The 27,546-nt window shown below is 39.3% G+C and overlaps 1 long non-coding RNA gene across 2 annotated transcripts in view; it reads left to right on the top strand.

Moving 5' to 3' along the window:
- Window positions 1-27,546, top strand: part of LOC142143010 (uncharacterized) — a 76,127-nt gene that overhangs the window by 12,682 nt on the left and 35,899 nt on the right. The window contains exons 3-4 of one of the 2 annotated variants that reach the window (XR_012689463.1): window positions 1,229-1,350; window positions 2,939-3,076. This is a non-coding gene — a long non-coding RNA (uncharacterized LOC142143010). Of the gene's footprint in view, window positions 1-1,228; window positions 1,351-2,938; window positions 4,085-27,546 lie in introns of those variants that run through there. The other variant, XR_012689462.1, reaches the window with a different exon arrangement.

Below are 27,546 nucleotides of genomic sequence, written 5' to 3'. Positions count from 1 at the left end.
CCCACTTCTCGTGCACGCACCATGCTTAACGGTGCTGTGCGCTTATTGTTCTAGTTGCCCAAATTCAAAAGTTACGAGGTATAGGTTACCGGCCCATACATCTATATATAATGGGGTTACCACTGGAGATGGCCCTGTTATTGCTGGCAGCAACCCCATTGGGCTTTTATTTAGTGATTTCTTTATCATAACAGTGGAACTCAGAACTCAAATGTGGCAGGAATTCTCTCTACAGAAGGACTTGATTTCTCCAGCTGTTCAGAGTTTCCGGAAACCTAACCTCATCACTATTGTTTTAATAGTATGCGTTTTGTACCTTGCAGCTGCAGTCTTGCGGGAAAGCGCAAGACTGCAAAACTTGCCTTTAAAGTCATTCCAGGTTTAAATTTCACCTGCAGTGTCGCTGATTATTGGGACTTGCAAAATCCGCAGGTCAATACATTTACCCCCTGTCGTCACATAACTCTTATGATTCATTTAAAACCATATAATTTAAACTACTCTGAAAGTATTTTAATTAGAAAATATAATGTAAAATTCACAGGGGTCGTCCTAAATTAGAAACAGGTATAACTGTTTCTACTGTTTCCACAATGCATATTTTCCAGAGTATCCGTAAACTTTCCAATGTAGGCATATCCCCCTTTTACAAAGTGTTACCAAAGACCCTGGAAGTGGATGTGCACCTCAAAATGCTCACAGGCAATTAGGCACATTAACGCAAATAAAAAAAAACTGTGGGCCCACATTTTTTTGGAAGTTGATTAATGACCGTTACTGTCTCCCGCAGAGTCCATGCACACACCATAAAAACGGACAGTATTTGCTCATTCACTCTTCTGCACGAATGGCAAATAATCATTTTGAGGTTCAAGTCACTTTAAATATCTGACTCAGGCTGTGGTTTGTTCCTGCCCCACAGATTTAAAAAAAAAAAAAGCTACACGTTTCAGCTTCATTAAACATTAAGGCAATACTAATTAGTGATCAGGTACCATTGCTACAGAACATTCCTGTGAGCAATCACAAGTTAATTGTTAGCAATGCTGCAAACTAAAAACTATCAGGCATAACTCAAGATACACAGACTAGTTATGTTGTGTTTTTTAATGTTATTTGTAATAGAACATAAACCGTGTAGTAACACTTCAGCCAAACTAACTTGAAGAGTCTGCATTTTCTTGACCAATTTTATGATATTATTCTTAATGTGCTTTGTCGTGTACAGCTGGGACCTTGAGTATGACTCCGACTAGGGCACTATCTACATGGCATTTGTATTTAATCCCTTTGTTTGCATGGCTTTCCTCCACATGCTCCAATTTCCAACCACAGTAGAAAGTAATACCGGTAAGTTTGCTTCTAACTACACTGATTCTAGTGTGCGTTTGTGTAGCTGTGGTAGAGAAATAAAATTATAAGTGAGGTATCTGCAAATCGCTGTTTAATTAGACTCATCTCTGACCTCAGGTAATAACACTAGGATATATATATATATATATATATATATATATATATATATATATATATATATATACTTATTTGCATGGAGGTAATCCGGATAGCTATGACCTAAACCTTATCCAATCAGGTAATTCACAAAATGTATTGAAATGACTTGTGCCAAATAATTGAAAGAAGTTCAAAGACTCATATCCGCTGATACCTTATGTGTCATAGGGGCCTATTTATCAAAGGTTTTTCCCCGGTAAAAGCCCCGAAAACTGTTGTTTTCGGGAATTAAACACTACATTGGTATTTATGATTGTAGCATCGCAGCAGATATCTATGATATCTGCTGCTTTGCATCTCCTATCGTTTTACTGAGCACTCCCCATAACAATGTATGGGGAGTGCTCAGTAACGCTATTTACCAATAAATTAAGTTAACTTTTCAAACATGTTAATGTACACCAGCTCAACCTGGCGTACACTATCATAAATGAAAAGTTTCAGTGCTGTCAGCTCTGCTCCGATGAGCAGAGCTGGACAGCGCATGTGTGGAGGGATCACATGATCCCTCCCTGTCACTCAATCTCAGAGAGCAGAGATGTTTGTGCGTATGCCCGAGGATTTCGCTCGGCGCATGCGCACTGGAGTCAGAAGAGGAGCCCCGTTGACCGCATACTGCTTCGGGAACGAAGAGGCAGTGGTAAGTATGTTTTCCACTTCACAGGAAAAGCAGTTTTTCCTGTGTTGCTTTTTAATAAATATGAGAAATAGTTCAATCCTTATCAATGCGATAAGAATTGAAAACTATTTTTCATATTTTGCGAGTTTTGATAAATGTGCCCCTTAGACACCCTGCTCATTGTCCTCACACACTCCGGAACTTCACATTTGCAGTTGTCATAATCTGTCCATTTCTGTGTGTTATGTAAGTAATATTTTACTTACATAACACACAGTTTGGTTTTGTGTATAGGTGATGAGTCCACTTTACTAGTTACAGATGAAGACAGTGGAGCATGTGCTTGCACAATAAAACACACTGTGATATATTTAATTTGGTAAGAAACTACTGACAGAAAGGTTTAAAGCTTCCCTAGACTGCCATCACAGTCTTATTTAAACTTTTGTATTGATTATGCTTTTACATTTTATTGTATTTTAAATGACATTGTAAAACACTCGGCTTTCCATTGTCAGTTTTATTATAATGTGTTTTATTATATTACTGGGAAGGCAGGTTAATGAAAATCTTAAATTCTAACACATACTGTCATAGTAAATGTTCATGAAATACAAAAAATAGTTATATTCAATCTACAGACGAAAGACCTCTTTCCCCTTTTTAAAAGTGGTAAATGAGAAAGGTGACTTGCATCAATTCTACAAATGCAGCTTTGGCTAAGTGGTATCTGCCATGATTATTGCGCACAAAGGGTCTGCACGGAGGTCCCCGAATTATTTTATTGTTTTTTTTTGTTTTTCATAGGTAATTATTTTTTTCATCCGGGGTGGTGTACGCTCGTGACTTGCTGCCCGGACTCTGAATTCTGTGACAGAGACAGCTTGCCAACCCGTCTCTCATTGCAGTTTGCGGGCCACGGAATTCTTAGTTCCGTGAAATGAGGTAATCATTATCTTACAATACTAACAATACTAAGAGCTTTCCTACTCACGTTCCACCCTGATGGGGATAGGTGCGGTGGTAGTCATTATACTAAATCCCTAAAATGCGGTCAACAGTTGGCACAATATTTTCAAAGCGACAGATGTAATGTCCTACGAGATGTTAATAGCCATAGTTGTAAATTGTGATATACATAAAATTAGACGTCGTGAAATAGTCACATACCAGAATTCAGACAAACACACATCCCGAGAGTGACACTGACGTCAGTTGTAAGGGCTGATGCGAGGAACCGGTGCCTGTATAATGTACAATCGTTCCTATAAAACATTATACAGCCGGCGGGTCCTCGTATTGCCCCCTGCACCATTTACATCATCGTTGCACAGATATTGAACACCAGCCACCACTTGCCAGGTGTCAGGCCAATGTGTGTGTGTGTGTGTGTAAGCTGTTTAGGGAGTCGGATAGATATCTGTTTCCTGAGTCAAACCCTGGCTGAACCTGCAAGGACCCACGACTTGAAGAGAAGGAACAGCTTGGGTGGAGGCTCTACTTTAAGATCAGGAGAAGGTGAGATGACCCTAACTGTGAGGGTTACCATTCCTCTCCACTCCAAGTACATTGAGGAAATATGAATTCTTTAGTAAATTTGAATCAAAATAAATTACATAGTACAATCCTGTGGTTTCTCATTCATTTCTAGCCTGGAAATGATATCCCCTTTACTCCAGAATAACTTTCTTCCAACAAATGACTTATAAGTATATATTCAGAGTAATAGGGCATTCTTATTGCTGGATCGCCAACTAGTTAAGGTCAAATAAAAAATAAGCAGTAAACAGGTGGGAGGGGGGGACAATATTTGTTTTTTAACTGCAATATTCCCGTTTGCCGTTGTAAATAGTCACCTGATTCATCCTTTGCCCTGTTCCCAGCCCATGGAGTAGATCGGTGCAGAACTGCTTATTGGACCATTGGTTTTGGCGGATCTATTATGGTGTGTCTTGCAAGTTATATATGATATTTGACAGGTTTTGTTTAAGTTCAATAAATAAATTTAACAAGAAAAGTAATAATTGGGGTGTCAAAATCATTTACCTCTTGTGGTCTTTTTCCACAAATACATTCCTAACACACAATCACAAGAGTAAACAGGCTCTCATTCTTTTGATGCATCCGATGAATGAGCCAACTTAATAAACAGACCAAGTTATCAAATTCTGATATAATACAATTATTTATTTGAGATAACAACACAATGTTATCAATGGATAGTATATAAACATGCTAGACCTAGAACTTTTTCCATTAGATAAAAACTGTGTGATAAAGTCAATAGATATAATATTGAGTAATACCCTTCCAAAGACTTAACAAAAGGCAGCTTGTTCATGCTGTTCTAGATATGCATGTGAAAGTTATACGCTAATATTTTCCATTTTCCATATGTAGGTCATGGTCATGTATATATTATATGTGAATATGGGTAATGTTAAACAAGTGACTAAACAAGTGACTAAAGTACTTGTATATGTAAGCGTGCTGCTTAATCAGTAAAGCCTGATACGTAGTAATGAATGAAGCCTCTTAATTAGCTTTAATATGCTCTAAAATTGCTAGGTCTGAGTCTATATTCTCCACTGGCAGATCCAGGACACAATTGGGGTAACAGAGATTGTTGCCATTTAGTAAACAAAAACAGTCAGTATTTAACTTATGTGCAAAACAGAATACTAATTTGCACCCCTTGCATTGTAACATGGTTTTGTCCAGGGGACTTAAATAAGAAATTTCTTAATTTAAGTTCCTTAATGAATCAGGCCCCTAGTGTCTAGGAAAAAGGGTAAAGCAAACCCCTCTCACAGAGCTGTCTACCTTTACCAGTATGTACCAACCACTCTAGTGTTAACTACAACAACAACAGCAGAGCCCTGGCCCTAAAATCACTATATGACCCCTCAATTCCATACAGCTAATCAAAGGAGAAATAGACAGGAAAATGTAGGACAAGATACTAGAAGCCTACCTTTAATAGGGGCCTGACAAATGGATCCTATACATGGAAGCACCTCAATGGGGGAATAACTAATGAGTGCAAGGACATAATACATGGTGTTACTAGATTTAAGTGACCACTAGGAAAAATGGCCACCAGGGATAATAGTAAAAAAGAAGGGTACCAGACCGGGCATGCTCTCTAAATGACAGGGGTCAACCTACCTGATGCCAAGCCTATTGCCTAAATTGGTCACACAGGCTTAATGCCTGAAATATATTGGACTATTTTTATCCTAGGCTCTGAACCTAGTAAAACTGTGTCCCACAGGCTGTGTCTGAATGAATGGTGCCCACAGGCTTCTAAGCCTAGTATAAAAATACACCCAAAGATCGAGAATAAGGGCCCTACAATATATTAAAGGGTCCCATGGACCTTGTGCCCACTAGCTGCTTCACGGGCCTAATACCTGAAAATGTGCCACAAGCCTCGTGCCCGAAAATGTGACCTAAAATAGAGTGCAGGTGCTGGCCTGTGAGAGGGTTGCCCAAAGGTCTTACATTTCTCTGGCAGCTTTTGTTGTCACCAGGGGGAAACCATGATAACTTCGTGCATTACCCCTCCAACTTTACCTGTGTATGGCCTCCAGCAGTCTTTTTGTTGGTCTTCCACTGAAAGTCTTCTGATTTGCTCCGCTGCCTTCTTGCTTCTCTGCTGCTTCACCGCAACTCTTCTTACTTGAGGTTGTTGACTTGAGCTCCTCTTGGGTCTCTCCACCGTCAGAGTCACTGCAACGCCAAAATTAGAATAGCCGGAGGTGAACCCTGACTAGCTCACTGTACTCAGCCACTAATTGGTTAACAGCTAATTTGTAAATTTGCTGTCACCAATAATGGGTAACGCTGGAAAAAGAAAGGAGGGTCTCACCGACATCACAACTGCGATGATCAGGTAGGTAGAATATTCCTTTTTTTTGCCTCCTGTCCGGCACCAGCGCTCCTCTGGGTGGCTCCTCTTCATGGGCACTTATCCACGGGTGCTCCGGGGTCGCTCTACTACAGGGGAAGAATATGGAAAGGAAATGTGCTGCTCTTTCCTCCATACTTGTCTTGATACATACCCCCCTACTGAAGAACCATCTGAAGCAGATAGGATACTCAACAGGTTTTTCATCTAAGGCAGAAATTCAAAATTGTGCAAGCGGCATACAAGAGGTGCTGATCAGTGATATATGAGGGGGAACGCTAAGAGTCCACCTCACCATATGTGACCACAGGACTGGTATACCTGTCTCTGCAATGAATCTGACTACCCCATGTCTGCCAAAACACAGCCATGTCAGTAGTTAGAAGTTTACTTGCTGGTATTAGCGCAGCTCAATCTGGAGTCTAACACGCCTCTGGTTTTCACCAGGGACCCCCCCACAAGGGAATTTGGGTTTAACTGCTAGAAACGTGCAGTTTGCGGTTCTCCAAGTGAGCCACCAGTGAAGTAATTTGATGGTAATGGATAGCCAGGGAAACCAAACTCAGACTGTGCAGGCTGCGACGAATGCAGGAGTTAATCAGATGGGTAAGTCAGGCAAGCCGAGTCCAAACCGTGCAGTCAGCAAAGTACACAGGGTTGATTCGAAAGAATAGTTAGGCAACCAGGAGTCAAATGCCGGCGAAAAATAATCATGCCCAAGGGAGAATCCCAAGATAACATCAGGGAGCGTCAAGTCAGTATCCAGGGAGCTAGACCGAAAGTACCATACAGGGAGCTGAAGAATAGAAGACTTAATACTCTGACACCATACTAGTGCCATAGTCTGCTTTAAATAGGGCACTGGGGAGATGTTATTTGCTGGTGGCGGTGACGTCAACAGCCGCTGCCGGGTTCCCGAGTAGCGTCCACAAGCCCAATGAACGCCCCGGAATGAATGCGTCTGATTGCCGAGCAACCAGATGCAAGAACAGAGCTGGAAGCAGGCAGCCATCCCTGTAAGGAAGGAGGAAAACAGGGATGGCGCCTAACAAGCCATATGCATTTTTATTAGAGCAGAGCAACATATTCAGAAGGAGTTGAATTTAGTCTATTAATTCACTGGAAACTACTAAAACTGCATTCTAATGGACAGTGGTTCAGGCCACAAGATGGCTGCCTCCATTGTGTGTAGGCAACAGGAATATTTTAAATGAAAGTGAAGTCCTTATAAAGATAGTCATTGTTCACTTAGTGTAATAATAAAGTTTTTGAAAATAATGTGACATTACAATATTGTCGTTATAGAATTCTTTTTATTTTAGGAGGAAACCTCAAACACAGTGTTTTACATGAACTTGGATACAAATTGTGCTTTAGTTTTATTTATTTTTAAAGCCAGTCATTTAAAATAGCAGTTTCATGACTATGGCTATGATTAAAAATGGGTTATAATTGGGTTATAATATACAAGTGACGATAATTTATGTTTCTGTCTAAACCTGTGTAAATAATATCTATATAAACAGTGATTTCTGAAAATTTGTGTATTATAAGGAATAATACACCCCTACTGTAAATTGTTACAGAAAGTAAGTCACTTTGATTTTCTGTAACTCCTTGGTGCATTCTTGTAGCTTTATAACTTACATTAGGGAGTACATTTTCCCATGAATAAATGTGCAGACGAAAGAATATGCCTGATGATGAGTATCCTTATTTCTGCAATTATCACAAGAAACACAATATACCATACAATTCTGTGTAAGCCATATTTCAGGTTTATACACTAATGTCTGATTTTTAATGCAAGCACAGATATTTTTAATCAGAACACATTAACCAACCTAGACTAAGGATCAAGGATCAATGGGTAGCATGACACTATATAGCAAAATAATGATGAAATGCAAAATACAGATGGGTTTTGTTACTGCGAGGATTATAAAGTGGAAAACAGATTTATTATTGTATTCTATCTTTATGCGGCTGGAAGATATATTGGTAATGTTTATAAATCCTTTATGTTAATGTCCATGGAAGACAGAGAGAGAAAAGACTTCGACACCCTGGCCCATTTAAACAAAAGTACAAACGTACAATCTGTGTTTTTTATTGCAGTGTGAATCAAAATATATATATGGTTTAGATTTAGACATATTTTGCAGATTTACTTTCCTATTAATGTTTAGGCAATATTAAAGCTGTGCTACCACATAGAAGAATATTTTACTAGCTTGGGCTCTATGCAGCAATGTTTCCTAGAGCGTCTCTGTTCCTCTCATAGCACCATGCAAAAACGGGGAGTGGGAGAGTTAGGGACCAATCACAAGCCACATTGAAGAGATTACGGTTTATGCTCACACACCCCTACCGCCACCAATTAACACACCCCTTCCGCCACCATTTAAGGATGACAATCTTTATTGACTGCTTCTGGAAAATTTATTCAAAATCTATGAATTTTCTATAAAACATGTTTTAATATAAGTGATTTAATAAAATACGTAATGTTTTCTATCATAGTGTATTTCATTTAGTAACATTTGTGCTTCATTATTCTGTTTTTATAGGAAACTAATTTGAGTTTTACGTATACTGTACATGTATAAAACTCACAATATACATTTGCATTAGTTTTTTTTTGTTCTACACATATCTCCCAAAAGTCTACTTTGCAGATCCCAAAAGAGGTGGGGCTTGTAGAAAATGGGTATGGCTCCATGAGAATGCAGATATGTTTGGGTGCACCTGGGCGTGGTTTAGGTGGCTCATGGAAGGGTCTTATTTTATACCAATTTTGTCTTTTAAAATGTTGGTGGGTATGCATGTATCACCACTCATTTAACCATTGCATGTGATAGAGATGGAGTTACTCCACCACATTTACTAGTGGAAAATCAAGGTAAGACTGACAAGATGCGTTTAATTTATCTGCTTGTGTAACCCTACTTCAACTTTTTCTATCTGCAGACTGTCTTTTGCACTTCTCTGCCTTTTGGCTAAGATCAAGTGTAGTATTTCTCCACAGATTTTGGGTGTGTGGTAGGACTTTGTGGACCCTGTTTGTTGTGGCCCTGAGGATCCCATCCCCATGAAGACCTCTGATGCCCTCCCTTCCAGTGATTGGGCCAGTTTCCGAGCCTTAGATGATGGTCCGGTGGATCCCAAGGCAAAAGAACCCCCCTAGCATTGGAGCAAAGGGGAGTATGAAGACCCTTTCTCCCTAAGGGACATTTTGGTTTTGGGAGTCGGCAATAGAGAAGCCCTTTTGAGGAGGGCCTGAAGTTCTGTACTTTTTGGTTTTAGCAATATTTTTTGCACTTGGGCACAAAAGCGCTGCTCCCGAGATTTCAGTATACAAAAATAAATACATAAAATATGTTGTGCTTGGGAGCCAGTAAGTCATGAGTACTCTTATAGATGATGTGCTCCAGGTTACCTCTGATTTTGCAAATAAGCACATGGAGGGGCCCAGGCATACTTCTATTAGATTAATCCTCAGTATTGACAGTTCCTGTTATCCTTACTTTGATCATAGTCAAGTAATGGATTTTGTAATCATAACATGAAGATGGCCGCAACGATTTCCAGTGGCAGATCTGCTGTTCCTCTGTGTTTGTTTATCAGTGTTGGCATGGAATGGCAATAGCTGAGATGAAACACCTCCTACCCAAACCCATAGAAGAAGAAGCCACAGAATTTTCCAAATAACCCTTGCTTTGAAGAATCAGACAAAGATGACCCTGCACAAACACAAGTCATCTCAAAGTCTGTCACTTGTGAATTGTTTCTGTGAGCCCCTGATGTCATCTGTCCATGAACTGGCACAATTAATGGTGCCTGCTACAGATTCCTCTGTTGCACCTCCATCATCTGTTCCCAAAACGTCTGCAACCGCCCTGCTGACCCTCATTCTGACGCCATCTGCAAATTCCTCTTGCTGCTCCTTCCACGCTCTGGACTCTTTCTATGTGTTTTAGGAAATCCTCTAAGCACAGCTGTATCCAAACTTGGACCTGTACATTAGCTTCTTTCCTGATTTGGCTGAGTAGCTGCTCCAGCTGAGATCCATTGGTTTTACTGAATAACTCCCTTTACTGCTATCTTATATCTCTCTACAATAATGTCTTTTTTTTCTTGATCATAAATTGGATTCCTTAACAAAAGTGCATAACTCAAAACCACTAAGCTCCACCTCCATTCTTTGCCCAAATAACCAAACCCCACACCCTTCTCAAGCATTACCAAGCAGCCTCATGGCCCATCCCATGTCAACTTATGCCTAAACTCTAGTCATGTTACAGATTCACTGTCCATTCATAGAGTCAGCACACTAATTGCGCAGCTCTGGGTGATTACTAATTAAAACAGTGTAACCAGTCTTCTCATTAGATCAGGTCCTCATACTGGGTATGAAGTGTGTAGAGAAGAAAGTGATGCCTTGTCCCAAATCAGTTGTCCCTGTTTACTTGTAATTCTGTACTTAAAAGCCCTGTTCCAAATATCCCAACTTGACCTTTCTACTTTCAGTAATGAGAGTTCTGCCAGGTCCCTCTCCTCTATAAGTGGACTACCAAGAAATCTATGTGTGGTTTTGAGGTTTGCAGGCTAAGGCGAAACCAGTATAATGGAAACTTTGCCTAGATCAATCTGAAATCCAGAGATGGACACAATGTACCCTAAAAAGAATTGCTCAAAACGTTTTTTTCAATTTAGCTTTGAGACCATTGTTTGTAGATTTTGCAGAATAATCTTGACATTTAATCATTAAAGGACAAATCAAGAAAGAATATTAAGATGGTATCAAAGTACATAATGGCAAAATGCAGAAGATCTTAAAATTTTCAGTAACAAATTTTTGGGAAAACTACAGGGGCATTGCAGTGCCCAAAAGGCATCACAAGATACCCATAATGACCATCTCGTGTGCTGAAGATTGTTTTCCATTCCTTACCTTTTATCCAGATTAAATTAAAAGATTCCACATAAATTGTGTTTAGAAAACAGTGAAGCTCCACAGATCCCACAATTCTCATATGAAAGGAAAGGATAGTGATTTTTAATTGTGTTGTAATTAAGGCCTCTGTGATCAGCACAGGGTATGAGTGATCGGCCCAGGCACCAGCAGTCAAGATGGATCTATGAATGTCCAGATTCTCTTTTATATATTCGAACATTGACTTGGTCTCATGAACTGAGACTACCACAAAATATTGGTGGTAGTCATATGGATGCAGAGTCTCTGCTTTACTCTAACTGACCACGTCAGTATATTGAGAATATTGAGGCGGCAGACCCTGAAGGTTTATTCACTAATGCCACAGGCAAGAATGTTTTGAGAGCAATTCTTGCCAAGTAAAACAGGATTAGCTCCAAGAAAGAGTTTATAGGCAATTCCAATCAAGAACAACAGTATGTTTATGAAGCCTGGATTGGGCCAAAAATCAGTGGATTGAAGGTCTTATAAATAACAATAAAATACATTTTCTCTATATGTAGAATGTCGACTTGAAGTGTAAGAGAGACTGACCAAATCTGAATAGATCAATAGCAATAAGAGCCAAATAGAAGTCAAAATGTCTGTACAAAGCTGTGTTTGATGAAATTTCAGTCCTCAGGTGGAGATATTTGTTACCATTGAATACAAACATAGTTATTTTATAGAAATTAGAGAGGACTTATTTTCACCTGGCATTGTCTTTCTGACTCCTATCTAGGCGTTCAAGTTTGTCAGATTAAGTGAACACTGGATAACAAAAGTGAACTTTAGTTCAAAAATAGAGTCATAGACCTAAAGCTCTCACATGAGTGTTCTCCACCTCAGAAAGAGTCCAGAGCGTTAAAGGAGCAGCAAGAAAGGCTAATTTGCATTGGTTCATCAGTGGGAAGATGCAGACGTTTCTGAAAACTATGAATCAGACAGACTAGAGCAGATTTTCTGACTTTTTCTTTCTCAAACAATGTTCCCTGCAACAAAGATCTATCTTATTACATAAGGTAATCATATCACCAAATGTTGTCCGGGGTCCTACCAAAGCCTATTTGTTGTAACCCAATTCTGAGGATCAAATCCTGAAGCTTATGGCATATTACCCCACTGTCGGTGTATTCTGCCTTAGATGTAGGAGTCTGGAAGGGTTTGTTAAAGACCTTGTAGAATGCCAAGATAGAGATAGGACAATTACAAAGGATACAGTAACTGTTTTTCCTCAAAGGAGATGACCATGCATGGGCCTGACAACTCAGAGAAGTAATTGTTTGGTTGTAGCTCAAAGTGTACTGAATACTGATTGAAACTTCTGCAGGCCTATGGATCTCCAATACAAGAAGGTAGTGGAGGAATTTACACGTTAGGATCAGATTGTACAGAATTAGGCATTACAAGTGTAAAAACTAGGGTAACAGATGCCAAAAGAAACTCTAACAAGCTTTTTTATTTTTTAAAAAAACTTTTTTCTTTTGAAACTAGCAATGGTTAGAGTTATTAGTTAATCTATAGTTGCATAGTGACACACCTCCATTCACAAGGCGATTAGGGACTCCTAGAGTACCCAGAAGAATGCATGGATTCTCCTGAGGCACGTATAAGTTTACCATCACCTAGACCATCTCTGAGACCACTGGCTCTGGGGCAAACATGGAGACCATCAGCATTGTGGTAACCTCAGAAAGCACATCCATTAAGACATCCTCGGAGACCACTAGCATCACCACCATGGTAAATATAATCAATAGCAGAATCCTTGATGCACAAGCTAGCAGGAAGACCAGCAGGTTCAAAGCCAGTAGGGGGGCAATGGAATCAGAGACAACTGGAGGACCACTTGCATCTACAGGAGTAAGAGTTACTGATAATACTGCAATAACAGAGGTTAGTAAAACATTACAGGTTTAGGAAGAGTGGCAGTAGCAGGCTTGTACTGTGAAAATAAAGGAACAGCAAGATCCTCTATTGTGACAGGTAAGATAGCTAACAACACCTCAGGTGAAAGTGCCTGGGGACAGAAGTTTTGGAGAGGAGAGCTACTGTAGATAGAACTTCTGAAGAGGAGAACTGAATAGCAGACAGAACCCCTGGAGAGGATAACGATGACAGACAGAACCTCAGAGGAGGATGTTTGTGTAACAATAGAGGAAAACAGTGATAGCCAGATTCTCACACTATTCAGATTGGAACAACTAATCAGTGATCAATCTAAGGTCATATTGAAACTGTGGACAGGGTAATTACAGGAGTTAGGAACAGATCAGGTCAGGCAGTACACCTAAGTTTTCAGATATCAGAGTATCAGGATCTTAGTAACTTCGCTGCACTAGATATGAACAGATTATACTCCTATAGATCAACCTCTTGAGAAACAATTGACCTCACAATCAAACAATCCTCACAATCAAAATAGGCTAAAAAAAATCTCTACCTTTGAACCAGATTTTACGGTCATCTTCATATTAAAGCACAGACGAGTCAGAATGACTGGACTCAAGTTCAGGAATAGAGCTACTATTTGTGGTGAGTAGTGAGAAAGGTATGAGCTGAAACGGGAATTAGAGTGCTGAATACTAGCAGGCTTGGGCAAAGTCACAGATGCAGAGAAAAACATTGATGGGGTCGGACATTCCAGAGAGTTATATCTAAGGTAATTATTACAATCCAAAATTTAGTGAACTCAATCTTAAAACTCATCCTCCCCCCCAACAGATGCTAAGCAAATTGTGTGATCCATGTACAGAAGATGCAGGAGATAATTTAATAAATGCAACCTGACTTCACTCCTGATGCTTTGTTAAACTGATTTTGCCTAAGACTTTACATCTAGGAGGTGGATAAAAGATGGAAATAATGTCTGACAGAGAGGAAAGAGGACTGTAATTCTCTTTAATGGACGAGACTACTATTTGCTATGGATTTTGTCTTTAGGCTGGGAATTCATAGATTGACTACTGCTCCTAACATGTTTCATCTAAGAATTCCAGGAATGATTACTGCTCCTTACATCCCTATGGATTTAGTTTTTGGGCTGGACCACCATGAAATGATCTGAAGGGGATCACTGATCAATAACAGGGGAAGAATGCAATGCTAGTTCAAAAGCGGCCATAAATAGAATGGAAATTTTAAACTCTCCCACGGTGATGAAAATGGAAGTAGATAGTAGATCTGTTATTGTATGTTACATTTGCATGCCTGGAAACATCTATAGTTCTCCTGAGTATATGGAGTGTTGTGTATTAAGTATTTAGTTCTTTTGAGTATAGGGTTACTTAATATCTATAGCAGGGTTTCCTAAATCCAGTCCTCAGGGCTCCCCAACAGTGCAGGTTTTCCGGATCACATGTGACATAATTAGGACCACCTGTGGGTCTGTTACAATGTGTCAGTCAGTAATGAATACACCTGTGCTCCAGCAAGGAGATATGGAAAACCTGCACTGTTAGGGAGCCTTGAACCCTGATCTATAGTATTCCTATATATACAGTATGTATATATCTATACTTTACTCATGGTTTAAGAGAGGTAATTTATCTTTTACTAGATCTAATAGTGGCTAAAATAGCCAACTATACATAGGCTGATTCTGCCAATATGTGTGAGCTCCTGGAAATAGAACCGAATATCCAATCTGTCACCCTCATGGTAACAGATCACTCCCAGCATAACTGGGGCCCATTAACGTGTTTGGAAGGTGATCATGTGCACAGGCTGATAGCAGTCATCTATGGTCATCTTCTGGCCATATTTATCAACATGCCCAATCAACAGCCCACTGAATTTGATTGGATTATAATCAGGCATTGTGGTAGTTTTCAGGCTACATTTGGGCCAATTGCCAAATATTAACATCAATATTGCAGAATGTGTGACCATCATTGCCAAACAGACTGGTTACTAGCCCTGGCGCTCAGCCCTCTGGTAATCAATGACTACTGCAGACAGCAGGTGAAGGGATAGTGCATCTCACCCATCTCCTTTATGACATTTAAATATGTCAATCTGTGGTATGGCTCCAACAGGTGAGATAAATCTAACCCAGTGGTATATTTGGCCCAGGGCACCCCTAGGGCGAATCACTGTAGTATGTTACATTTTGTGGAGCTGGCGCTGCTACTCATTCTGTATTCTGTCACCTACTTCAACCTACTCTATCGCCACTTCAACACATCCTCCTGCCAGTTCTACTGTGCAGCCTCCACCTCCTCTGCTGTCCACCCTTAGAATGTAAGCTCTCACAGGCTTTCTCTACCCAATGTCTCACCTACGTCCAGTCTGTCTTCCTTGTTTGTCCCTCTCATGTCTGATGCTGAATTGTTTCTGTATGTCATGCGATTTGTTCTGTTGCATCCATACATTTATTATTCTGCTCTGCAGCCATGTACATGTTGAGCCTGATTCATTAAGGAAAGTTAAGCAAAAAAAAGGAGTAACTTTGCACTTGGGGAAAACCAATGTTGCATTGGAGTGGGAGGTATATTTAAAATGTGATGGCAGATTTATAGTTGGGGTAGGGCATGTCCTAGATCAGCTTTAAATGTCAGTGTAAAATTAAAGCTATTATTTGTGTGCTACATGAAAAAATGATGCAAAATAATTAACTAATTTGCACCCCTTGCCAATGCCAATGCAAATGCTACAATTAGCATGGTTTGTCCAGGAGCAAACTTACTTATTTTTTTGCCTTCCTTTCCTAAATAAATCAGGTCCATTATGTCTACTGTTTTCATGTATGTCATATTTGTACTACTATGTTTATTAAAAATAAATGGTGATGATGATGATATGTCAGGTGCTACGGAATCTGTGGTGCCATATAAATAAACGATGATGATGATGATATTAACCGATGCCTTTTGTTCTATGACAGCACATGTGATAACACTAGTCACAATTCCTGTTTATAATCTACATGGTAATTAGATTCCTATTAGCGGTATTTTACACTGATAAATACTACATAAGCCTTTGTCACTTCACATATGTTTTGTCACTCTCCTAAGTCATCTACTTAACTGACATATTAGTTGGTTGATGCACAGGTGGTAGCTACTCTGCAGTAACATGACAGCAGTTGCCACAAGAAGAGAACTTTACACTGATCATTATAAGAGTTATTCTCTGTTCCTGCACATTAAACAGTGTCATTTACACATCCATCATATCTATAGGAGCCTGCTAGTTTTACATTACCGAATGAACATAACGTGCTATATCAATATTATCTAGTTTCATCTATGCCAGGGGATCCTGACTGTTGTGGCATGTGACACACCTGCTGACACGGATGGCACTTGATTCAGTTTAAGTTAAATATTGTTGAAAAGAAATACAGAATCATGAATATGTATGAGTATAATTAAAAAAACAACAAAGTAAAATAGAGCTAATTTGTTACATTTACCATCTGTATTCTGTTCACATATAGTCGCCATGATATATCTTCAACTTAGTTTTCCTTATTTACTCATCAATTATATATTATTGGTTAGGAATAAGGGATGTATGTCTATCTCAACATTACTGTACAGTATTCTCATGTTACTTTACTACAATAACATCATAGCAAACATTTGTATGGTGTACAAACCAGAGCCTCATGGGGCCCTAGACAAGATATCGGTTTGGGCCCCCCCCCCTTCACACACACAGTGGCCCCTCACACACACGCAGGGCTGCCATCAGAAATTGTGGGGCCCAGTACAAACGAAAGAGTCTGGGCCCCCCCCCTCCCAATGTATAGTGCGGGGTATATTACATTGACTCCATATTAAGCCACACATAGTACCCCCAGATCATATTATGCTACACATAGTACCCCCAGATCATATTATGCTACACATAGTACCCCCAGATCATATTATGCTACACATAGTAACCCCAGATCATATTATCATACACATAGTACCCCCAGATCATATTATGCTACACATAGTACCCCCAGATCATATTATGCTACACATAGTACCCCCAGATCATATCATATACATAGTACCCCCAGATCATATTATGCTACACATAGTACCCCCAGATCATATTATCATACACATAGTACCCCCAGATCATATTATGCTACACATAGTACCCCCAGATCATATTATGCTACACATAGTACCCCCAGATCATATTATCATACACATAGTACCCCCAGATCATATTAAGCTACACATAGTACCCCCAGATCATATTATCATACACATAGTACCCCCAGATCATATTATCATACACATAGTACGCCCAGATCATATTAAGCCACACATAGTACCCCCAGATCATATTATCATACACATAGTACCCCCAGATCATATTACCATACACATAGTACCTCCAGATCATATTATCATACACATAGTACCCCCAGATCATATTATCATACACATAGTACCCCCAGATCATATTATCATACACATAGTACCCCCAGATCATATTATGCTACACATAGTACCCCCAGATCATATTATGCTACACATAGTACCCCCAGATCATATCATACACATAGTACCCCCAGATCATATTATGCTACACATAGTACCCCCAGATCATATTATGCTACACATAGTACCCCCAGATCATATTATCATACACATAGTACCCCCAGATCATATTATGCTACACATAGTACCCCCAGATCATATTATGCTACACATAGTACCCCCAGATCATATTATCATACACATAGTACCCCCAGATCATATTATCATACACATAGTACCCCCAGTTGATATCACGCCACACATAGTACCCCCAGTTGATATCACGCCACACATAATACCCTCAATACATATTATTTTTGTTACATTTACATATGTGTATAGTGTAGGAACCCCCTGTGTGCTCACCTTCTACTCAGCGCGCCAGCCAAGACAGGAACATCAGCTGTCAGCACAGGCAGTCCCACGTGATGATGCTGATGTCATCACGCGAGCTCCGCATTGGAAGGAACAGTGACAGATGCAGAGACACACGCCGGACATCACAGAAGAATACAGCCACCGGCTCTATCACAACCCCGCCCCCGGTGACAGGAAACAGTTCTCAAAATAAAAGACCCGATTGCGGCACCCCCCCCTGCATGTTTTTTTTTATATTTTCACTTGTCCCTTCCCCCAGCTGGGCCCCCGGGAGCCGCTAGGCCTAGGTTGCCTACCGGTAAATCCGGGCCTGGTACAAACCTATGTACCTTTGTTTCTGCAATTACACTTCACAATGGGGAATGACTGGGCCACTTTTGCTAGTATACTTAAATAGACATTATACTCCAAAATTATTCTGTTATTGAAGAATTAAAGTACATTACTCCCGTAGTGATGCTTTGTGAATAAGTTATTATTTGCCAAGGTCAGACAAGAACTCTATTAAATTGATGAAAATGTAGCCACTTGGTACACTGTTGTTCAATTGGAGTATTTTTTTTTTTAACAATAAAAGATTTTTATTGAGTTTTGCAAGGTTTACAAGGCAAAAAACATAAACATTAGTCAAACAAACACACAGTAGAGGAGAGAAGGAACAAATCAGGTAGGGGGAGCAGAGAACATGCTATCATTTAAGTACAACAGAAAAATTAAAGCTAAACACACCAAATATAAAACACAGCAATCAATCTAAACTCAAATGGAGTTAGAGGGTGGAGGGGCAAAATTTTCTGAATAATAATTGCTCCAATCGAGCCATTTGACTAAGAGAAAGGTGGAGTACGGGAATCCAATGGTTTCCATATCAAAGCTTTTTTGGATTTGATCAATTATCACAGAAATAGGCAGGGGAGTGGGAGATTTCCAATACTGACCAATCACAGCCCTAATGGCTATCACAAGATTTACTACAGGTGGTATTTGGTCCCCTCCCATCTCCACACTATCTTTCTTACTTCCAATGACCGATGTTGGAGGAGTTGTGGATTGCATGGGAATCCTGTTGCACGTTTGGTGGAATTGCCCTAAACTACAATCTTACTGACAGCAAATTCATAACCTTATTGAATCTATTACACAGGTTAAAATGCCTGATTCCCCTCTATACTCCCTTCTTCCTAGACAAATCCTGGACACTACCTGGCCCACACAAAAACTCATTTATCACATTTTAAATGCAGCTAAATTCTTAATTGCCGCTTTCTGGAAAAACACTTCTCCCCCATCGCTCTTAGCCACTATCAACAAAGTTTGGTCAATCTATAGAATGGAAAGCATCACGGCTGTCCTTAAAGACAAACCAGTGAATTTCAAACTTCATGGACAAATTACTACAATGCCGAACCTACATTAACAAGCGTTTGACATACCCCTGTACTCATAGCACATGATTTCTATATGTTTGGATGACTTATACACCTACATGATAAATAAGTAGCCAACCCCTATGTCCCTCCTCCCCCCCATCCTTTCTTTCCCCATGTTTGCCCCCCCCCCCCTCCTCAAGAAACAAAACAGGAAAAACAACATTCTTTTTCTCTTGTGATAACATACCTATTTATTCTCTGTAATTCTTAGTTTTCCATAATGTTTGTAAACATCTTGTTTTCCATATGTATATTGTTTGGTATGTTTTACATATGTTGTTTTGTAAAATTCAATAATTTTTTTTTTTTTTTAAAAATCAATAAAAAAATCTATGCAGTCTCTCAGGAGTTAAATACATTCTATAAGTCAGATTAACCAACATTTCACAATGGTTAATACATTTTGAAAACATTTTGGAACATTTTAGTCCAATCCTCATCTGACTAAAGAATATCACCAAATCCACTGGAGGATTTTAATAGTATTTAATTTTATGTCAATAAATATAATAGCTCCCTCTGATGTTAGTAAACAAAAGTATTCTAAAACTATTCCTTGGTTTTTATGAATATTTATAGAAAACAAAAATCTGGGAAGTAGACGAAAACTGTACTTATATCTAGGGAGTATTTTCCTTAAACCTTAGACATAAAACAAATTAACAAACAATTCAATAGAAGTATAAAAATATATGTGTAAAAATATAAAATAAATCCATGATTTTTCTCCGTATTTGACCCTACAGTATGGCAAAAATAACAAAGCGCTTTTCCAAACAACTGCACAAATAAATAATGGTATGTGCTTGGACTGGAATGTGTTCGTGAAACATTAGTGTTTCTTTCCCAGGATAAGTATAGCAGAACAGGACTTCCCAAAAATTTGCCATAAGAATAACATATTAGTGCCCTCTGGCTACATTGTCACTTAAAATAACACATTTCTGATTAGCAAAATAATCTTAGATCTTGCATGCTGAGCCTTGTAGGAAAGGAAACGAGTGAGCCTTACATGGGAATGAAGTTTTGCTTCTATTTTTAATACTGAATTTTATATCGTGGCCAGTGACACGCTGAAAAAGGTCTTTTTTGGCACGGTCTGCACCGATATATAAGCATTTTCCCTTTAAAGTTATGGTTTCACCTGTAAATTAATGGTTGACTTATTTGTTGGGTTTTAATTAGGATACTGACCGATAATATTAAATGCAGACTTACAGCCAAATTAAAAGTTTTAGACTAAACTTTCCTCAAATCACTGTGTTTATGGGATCAACATATGACCGAAAAACACCTGGGGGTAAATGTATCAAGCTGAGAGTTTTCCAGCGGGTTTGAAACACCAATCAGATTCTAGCTATCATTTATTTACTACAATCAACAAAATGACAGCTAGAATCTGATTGGTTGCTATAGGCAACATCTCCAATTTTCAAACCCGCCGAAAAGCTCTCAGCTTCATACATTTACCCCCTGGGGTCATACATTTACCCCCTGGGGTTAAATGTATCAAGCTGAGAGTTTTCCGGCGGGTTTGGAAAAACCAATCGGATTCTAGCTATCATTTATTTAGTACATTATACAAAATGATAGCTAGAATCTGATTGGTTGCTATAGGCAACATCTCCACTTTTCAAACACGCCGTAAAAAACTCTCAGCTTGATACATTTACCCCCTGATGTTATTCCGGATTGGTGGAATATGTGGGAGGAGGATGACCATGTTCTTTATTGTGTGATTTCCATGTTCTGTACGTGCAGACATTGTTTGTCCCCGATAATTGTGCCTCACAGGACCTGACTGTATGGTCCATGTGAAGACTTTGGAGAAACAACCGAAAATATATCTTTGTCTTTCAACCTATTCTGTAAAATGTAGCTGTGTTCCAAAGAAACTTTTGACTGAGGCATCATCAGAGTTGGGCTTAGACTCAGCAATCAAGAAACCCAAACATTAAATCTTTGGAAGACAGCAGAGAGAATTAATCTCTTTAACAAAACAGCCAATCTGAAAGGATCCAGTTCAGTTATTAAAGCATACACCGAAACCCTGTTCCAAGGAGTCTCTTTGGAGATGGAGAGCGAGTGCAGACACCATCGCTGACATGATTTCGTTTTTGTCAAGTTTAGTAAGTTACAATAAAGTGCACAGAAATGAAATGCATAGAAAATAATTGCCCAGCGTTGAGGATATTTATGAAGAGCTCTCGAGTGATCTCCTCTAGTTGTAGAGACAGCAGCACCACTCAGTATTATAAACGCCTGCCATTATATCAGAGAGAGGAGCAGTGCTGGGCTCGTGGAGACTTTGGGTTGGACCTGCTGGATCACAGAATCAACACATTCCACCAAAAAACTACATTTGTATAATTAAAATAATTATAAGTGGGAAGCTATCACGCTCATGGCCAAGGATTTTTATACAAATACAACCAGGTTCCAGATTTTACTAATACCCTCTTTTCTACTGACCTTTCCCAAACATTAGATTTTGATAAATAAATATCAGATCTGTATTGAAAATAGTGGTCACTGGGGATTTGTATAATGATATAATTGATAATAAATTCTCTAAATGCTACTTAATTTTCCTATCACACCAGTAAAGTAGATTCTTTCTGAGCTGTTAGGAGAAACGTCATCCTCCCCAGCAGATCAATAGTCCCCAATGCTGATATCATCCTTAGCCCAGATTTACTAGCCCTGGACTACATTCTGCACATTCCGGAATCATCTGTTCATTCTGGTAAATCAGATATTAAGGACACATGATTTTCTGATAATGTAGTAAGATATCACTCTTCCCTCCAGAAGAGGTCTAGCTGGTTTCTTTTCATATACAAGCCTATGTATATATCCATTCCAAATGATCAGGCAATTATACAGGTATTACATTACAGTGAATTTTTTGCAACACAGAAACAGTTCGTATCTGGTCTCCATAAAGTCACGTTGATGTAAATACTATCTCTTTGGTGAACATTCAGTTTCACAATAGTGGGTACTGAAAAGATATTATTTGTGGCCCAACATCTCAAAAAAGTGGAGGTCATTTACAAAGTGCAAAATGGCAGCTCGCTGCACAAACTTTGAACCTCCATGCACCTTTGATTTGCACAAGTGTACCTAGGTTTCCAACTGGCATTTTTTTTCTTTTTTTACTCTTTTGGCATAATTGGAAAGCGACCCTTGTCAATTATGCTGAGACTATTGGGTCTCTACATTGCTACACCAGAGGTCCCATTCTTGTTAAATACTCTGGGCCCAGAGCCTAGAGGGTCTGAAAGAGCCTTGGTGCTTTCAGCCTGAGGCTTCTAGCCTCTGGGAAGAAAGAATGCGCTGTTGTTTTCTGCACTCCACTCATAGAGGCGCCAACACTGCATTGACCAGCCTCGGGCTGGTTTTCACTGTAGTTGGAAGAACCTAGGCTCTTAGTCTCTCTATTCTAGTGGAAACCAGCCCATGCTATCTAGCACTTTGGCTGAATGAGGATTTGATGTGGGGTGGTTACATATTTATTTATTTATTTCATTTTAACTGGTGCACTGGGGATCGTTTTACTACAGGTGGCAAGTTTTAATGATCAGCAGGGTACAGGAACTGGTGGGGAACAGAATCCCAGGGCAGGGACCATCATAATTGGACAGCAGAGAGGGCTTCCATATAGGGGCAGATTCAATTAGCTGAGATGTTATTCAGAACATCGCGGCTATGTACTTTTTCTGATACTACGTTAGAAGTCTCCACTCATATTTCCTCACATCTCTATGGGACACGAGGAGAAATCATCGGAAATTTCTGTCAAAATCTCCGCCGCTAAGTATCTCCGGAATGTCTGCAAGACACTTTGTGGCTAATTGAATTCCCCCCATAGATTATAATATTTGATGAAAGAAATAGAAACAGAATAATCAGACAGTCCAGGGTCAAGAGTCCGGAGCGTGATGCAATGAAGTCTAATGAGAACATAAATACACAGACACAACTAATCAGACTAGGCTGTGGCAGGAATAACACAAGGTGCAGAAGGAAAGGACCTGTCACCCAGACTACTAGGGTGACAGGCATCTCAGTTCCCAGTCATGGCCGGCTCTTGGGCCACCTGAAGCCACCTTTGCTCTTGGGATTACCCTACGGTATTCAGATTCCCCCGAGACTTGAAACATCACCCTCAGTTTTGTATAACATGGCAATCAGAGGGTGATAGGACAGGGACAGAGAGAGAAGGGAAGACTAAGACTAGCCCTGAAGGTTGCTAGTAATTCATTACAGCTGGGCTCATTAGGGCAGAGTAGACAGACACAGAAGGAAGAGACAATAACTCAACAACAACAACAACATAAACAGCTGATCCAGTAGACCAGATGCTAAGGAACAGACACGGACAGGGTTCAAGACCCCACCATGAGTGCACCTGCCAATGTGTTTCTTTGCCCAACAGGTCCCATTAAAATTTCTAGGCACAGTCAGTGCAATGTTATCAAAAATCTTCTCACACACACACACACACACACACACACACACACACACACACACACACACACAGACATACATGTAATAAAATGGTCCTGATGCTTCCTCACTCAGGCTTTATTTAAGCCAAACATAAGTCTAAACCAAGCAATAATTTGAAAGGTTAGACTTTGATGTGACATCTGTACCTTTCTACAGTTCACCTCCTAAAAAGTTTTCTACCGCACGCATCAAGGCTCACTTTTAGTTTGTGGAGGTTGCTCCTGAATGTGGAAAGGTAGAGTGCACCCCTTTGAGCTGACTATTAATGTGCACCCCTTTGAGCTGACTATTAATGTGCACCCCTTTGAGCTGACTATTAATGTGCACCCATTTGAGCTGACTATTAATGTGCACCCATTTGAGCTGACTATTAATGTGCACCCATTTGAGCTGACTATTAATGTGCACCTCTTTGAGCTGACTATTAATGTGCACCTCTTTGAGCTGACTATTAATGTGCACCTCTTTGAGCTGACTATTAATGTGCACCCCTTTGAGCTGACTATTAATGTGCACCCCTTTGAGCTGACTATTAATGTGCACCTCTTTGAGCTGACTATTAATGTGCACCTCTTTGAGCTGACTATTAATGTGCACCTCTTTGAGCTGACTATTAATGTGCACCTCTTTGAGCTGACTATTAATGTGCAGCATTGCAAAACCATGGTATTTTGTGTTGCACTTCGACAACCGCTGTCATTGGCAATAATGTAGAGTTTTTCAGGTTCTGCTGACTGACATGCTTTATAGGTAAGCTGATTAATTTAAACTTTATGTTTGCTTATTATTTTGGTTTCGCCATTCTGGACAAGTGGTTTGACAAAGAGCTTATAAAGCCCAGAATGCACCATACGGACTTTAGCTGAATAAATAGCTAACATTTCTGCACTTGATACTTTGTATGCTGCTGTTCTTCTTTACTAGGTCAAACTTGTTTTGGGAAGGGATAGAGCTTTACCATATACTTGCACCAATCCGACCATTCTAGACTGCCAACTGACAATATTATACCCACTTGCTTTTAATTGTCTTTGAGCAGTTCAGAAGATTTTGGTCTCTTTGATTTAATATTTATTTCTTGGCCCTCTCAAGATGATTACTTGATTACATACATTTTTTAGCTGCCGTTCTTCTTTGTTTCTCTACTATGACACATTAAAAGACACACTATTGTACTGCAATCAGCATTGTTTATTACCCAGGAGCGCTTATTAATTATTGCAGAGTATGTAACAATATTGGTTCTGTTGCTAAGCAATGTTTGTGCAAAGAATCCTCTCTGCAGGGTAAAGACCGTAGCAAGCAATGGCACTGAGCTATCAACATATTTGATTTATAATCTGAGAAAGTGATCATTCATCTGCATGAGGAGTTCACAGAAGCACTTTTTCTAATGTGAAATTAAGACCCTACATTATCTCCCACTTACACTTACAAGCATGAAAAATGACTCCCAACTGAGAAGGTCTAAGTCCTAGCGTTGCTATTACTCACTGTGTAAGTATATTTACAATTGACTATGCTCTTTATTTCCCCCACTTATAAACTCCAGGATATTTCACAGGTTTTTGCTAATTAATGTCACCAAGATGGGAATGGGTGGTAAACAAACTAGGACAACTAAGATTTTATTGCTGAGACAAGAAATTCAGGCACAAATTAGCAGGTCACTTGCATTCTGTATTTAAAGCAATGGATTACTAATGGCCAGACCAGATCTCCAGGGGAAAACGTGTAGGGATTTTCACCTTGAGGTACATTGATGCTGTCTGCTGTACCCTTCAAACTTTCCCCGTGGACAAATGTGGGAAACAGTGCATTGAAATGTTAGACAGCTGAAACTGAATGTTGACTAATCTGCAGCAGAACCAGATTTGTTTTGCTACATACTGATCACTGGCCAAGAATTTCATAGGAATTATTTGGATATTGTTGAAAAGTTAACCCCTTGTGTAGCTGGCGCTCTTTTCTTTCTCAGCACCTCGTAACGAGCTGACCTGCTACAGCACTTTATGAAGGATGATAGGAAACAAATGAGGAGAGAGGTTAACTGTAGACATTTTTTTTTTAAAAAAAAAATAATGAAATGAATAAAAATAAAAACTTGGACACATTCCTTTAAATGGAATGTTTAAAAAAGAAATCTGTCAACGGAAGACTTATTAGCTGTGTCTGGAAAGACACATGAGTTGGTCATTTGTTGCTCACACCAAATTGGTTGAAAATGTGCCTTGCAGATACCTAAAGCCTGTGAATTCTTTACAGGTCCCCCACAAATTCTTTAACAGTCTGTTGCAATTAAAGTTTGCAAATACTTTATTGTAAAAACAATAACAACATTTAGATGTATTAAATTCCTTGACACTTTATGTTCTTGTAACAAGTGGGCAAGACATGGATAGAAGATTCACCAGATTTATTTATTTTCCCTGTATAGAAGTATTAACAGATTTCTAGTTTAATTCCACTAATTTGCACTAAATGGATGTCTTTGCATGTTTACATTAAAGAATAAATTCATGGATTTTTTTAGGGACAGTATTCTAGGGAAATGATCTCATCTCATTTGAATTATAATAAGTATACACTTAGATGGAGACTTATCATGTCTGGCAGGGTATGATTGGACTGGGAGGTGCCCGCCCTACCATCAAGACGCCGCTGCAGAAGAGAAGCGCATAGGGCAGGACTAGAATCTTACGGTTAATAATAGTACAACACCGGTTTCAAGTAAAACAGAAGTAGAGAGGTTGGGAGGGGATGATGTGAGAACCGTGTCTGTGTGATAGCGAGGGGTGTGGGGGGGGGGGGTGTTTGTTGAATTGGGGTTTGGAGAGAAAAGGGTTGGTGGCATATTGGAGAGAACTGTGTGGACAGGGTATAATTTTTTTAATCCACTCAGCCAAACAAATCTATCCAATAGTAAAAAAACATGCTTTAATAAACATAAAAAAAAAAAAAAATAAGTGGCAGAAATAGAATAAATCACAATAGGAACATGGTCCTGTATAATAATATATCACAAATTCACACACTTTTATATATATATATATATATATATATATATATATATATATATATATTTATATATATATGCGAGGAGAGAGGGGGATGCTGGGTCCCGGGCGCCTATGGATTGGTAGGTTTTGTTATTTTTCCTCCTCCTGGCCACGGCACCCCTGGGAGTCGCGGGCGCACACTTTGGGAACCGCCGCTTAAGTTGTTGTTGTTACTATTATTCAAATAAAATAGAATTACATTCAAATGATTATACTAGACACATGATGCTTCCTGTTAATAATATCTCTATAAACTGTGGATTCTGATGTCATCACGGCAGTCTTCATTAAAAGAAAAAAAATACAACTAGCACATTATAAGGAATAACGTACCCCGTACTGTAAATGATTACGGCTATTAGAAGTAACCTTCTCCTTGTTCCTTTATCGGGCATAGAACTCCTCTGTGACATCTAATAAACTGTGTAATTTACACTATAGGTACTGTATCACATATCTAAACTCCTTTAAACAATAATTGTATTAATGGTGTTTGTTTATTGATGCCATCAGTTCAGCCTTCCCACCTCTTAGTTCTTAACTTGCATTTTTGCTAGTTTGCGTCACCTCTTTTGTCATCTTTGAACCTTTGTGTTTCTCTTATGTCACCAAATCTCCTTCCTCTTAGCCCCCTGCTCTCCATTATGTCATCCCTTGACC

The sequence above is a fragment of the Mixophyes fleayi genome, chromosome 3 (assembly GCF_038048845.1).
Source record: "Mixophyes fleayi isolate aMixFle1 chromosome 3, aMixFle1.hap1, whole genome shotgun sequence".
NCBI classification, from domain to species: Eukaryota; Metazoa; Chordata; class Amphibia; order Anura; family Limnodynastidae; genus Mixophyes; species Mixophyes fleayi.
The sequence above is the reverse complement of the archived record's forward strand: the minus strand, read 5'-3'. Positions and strand labels throughout refer to the sequence as shown.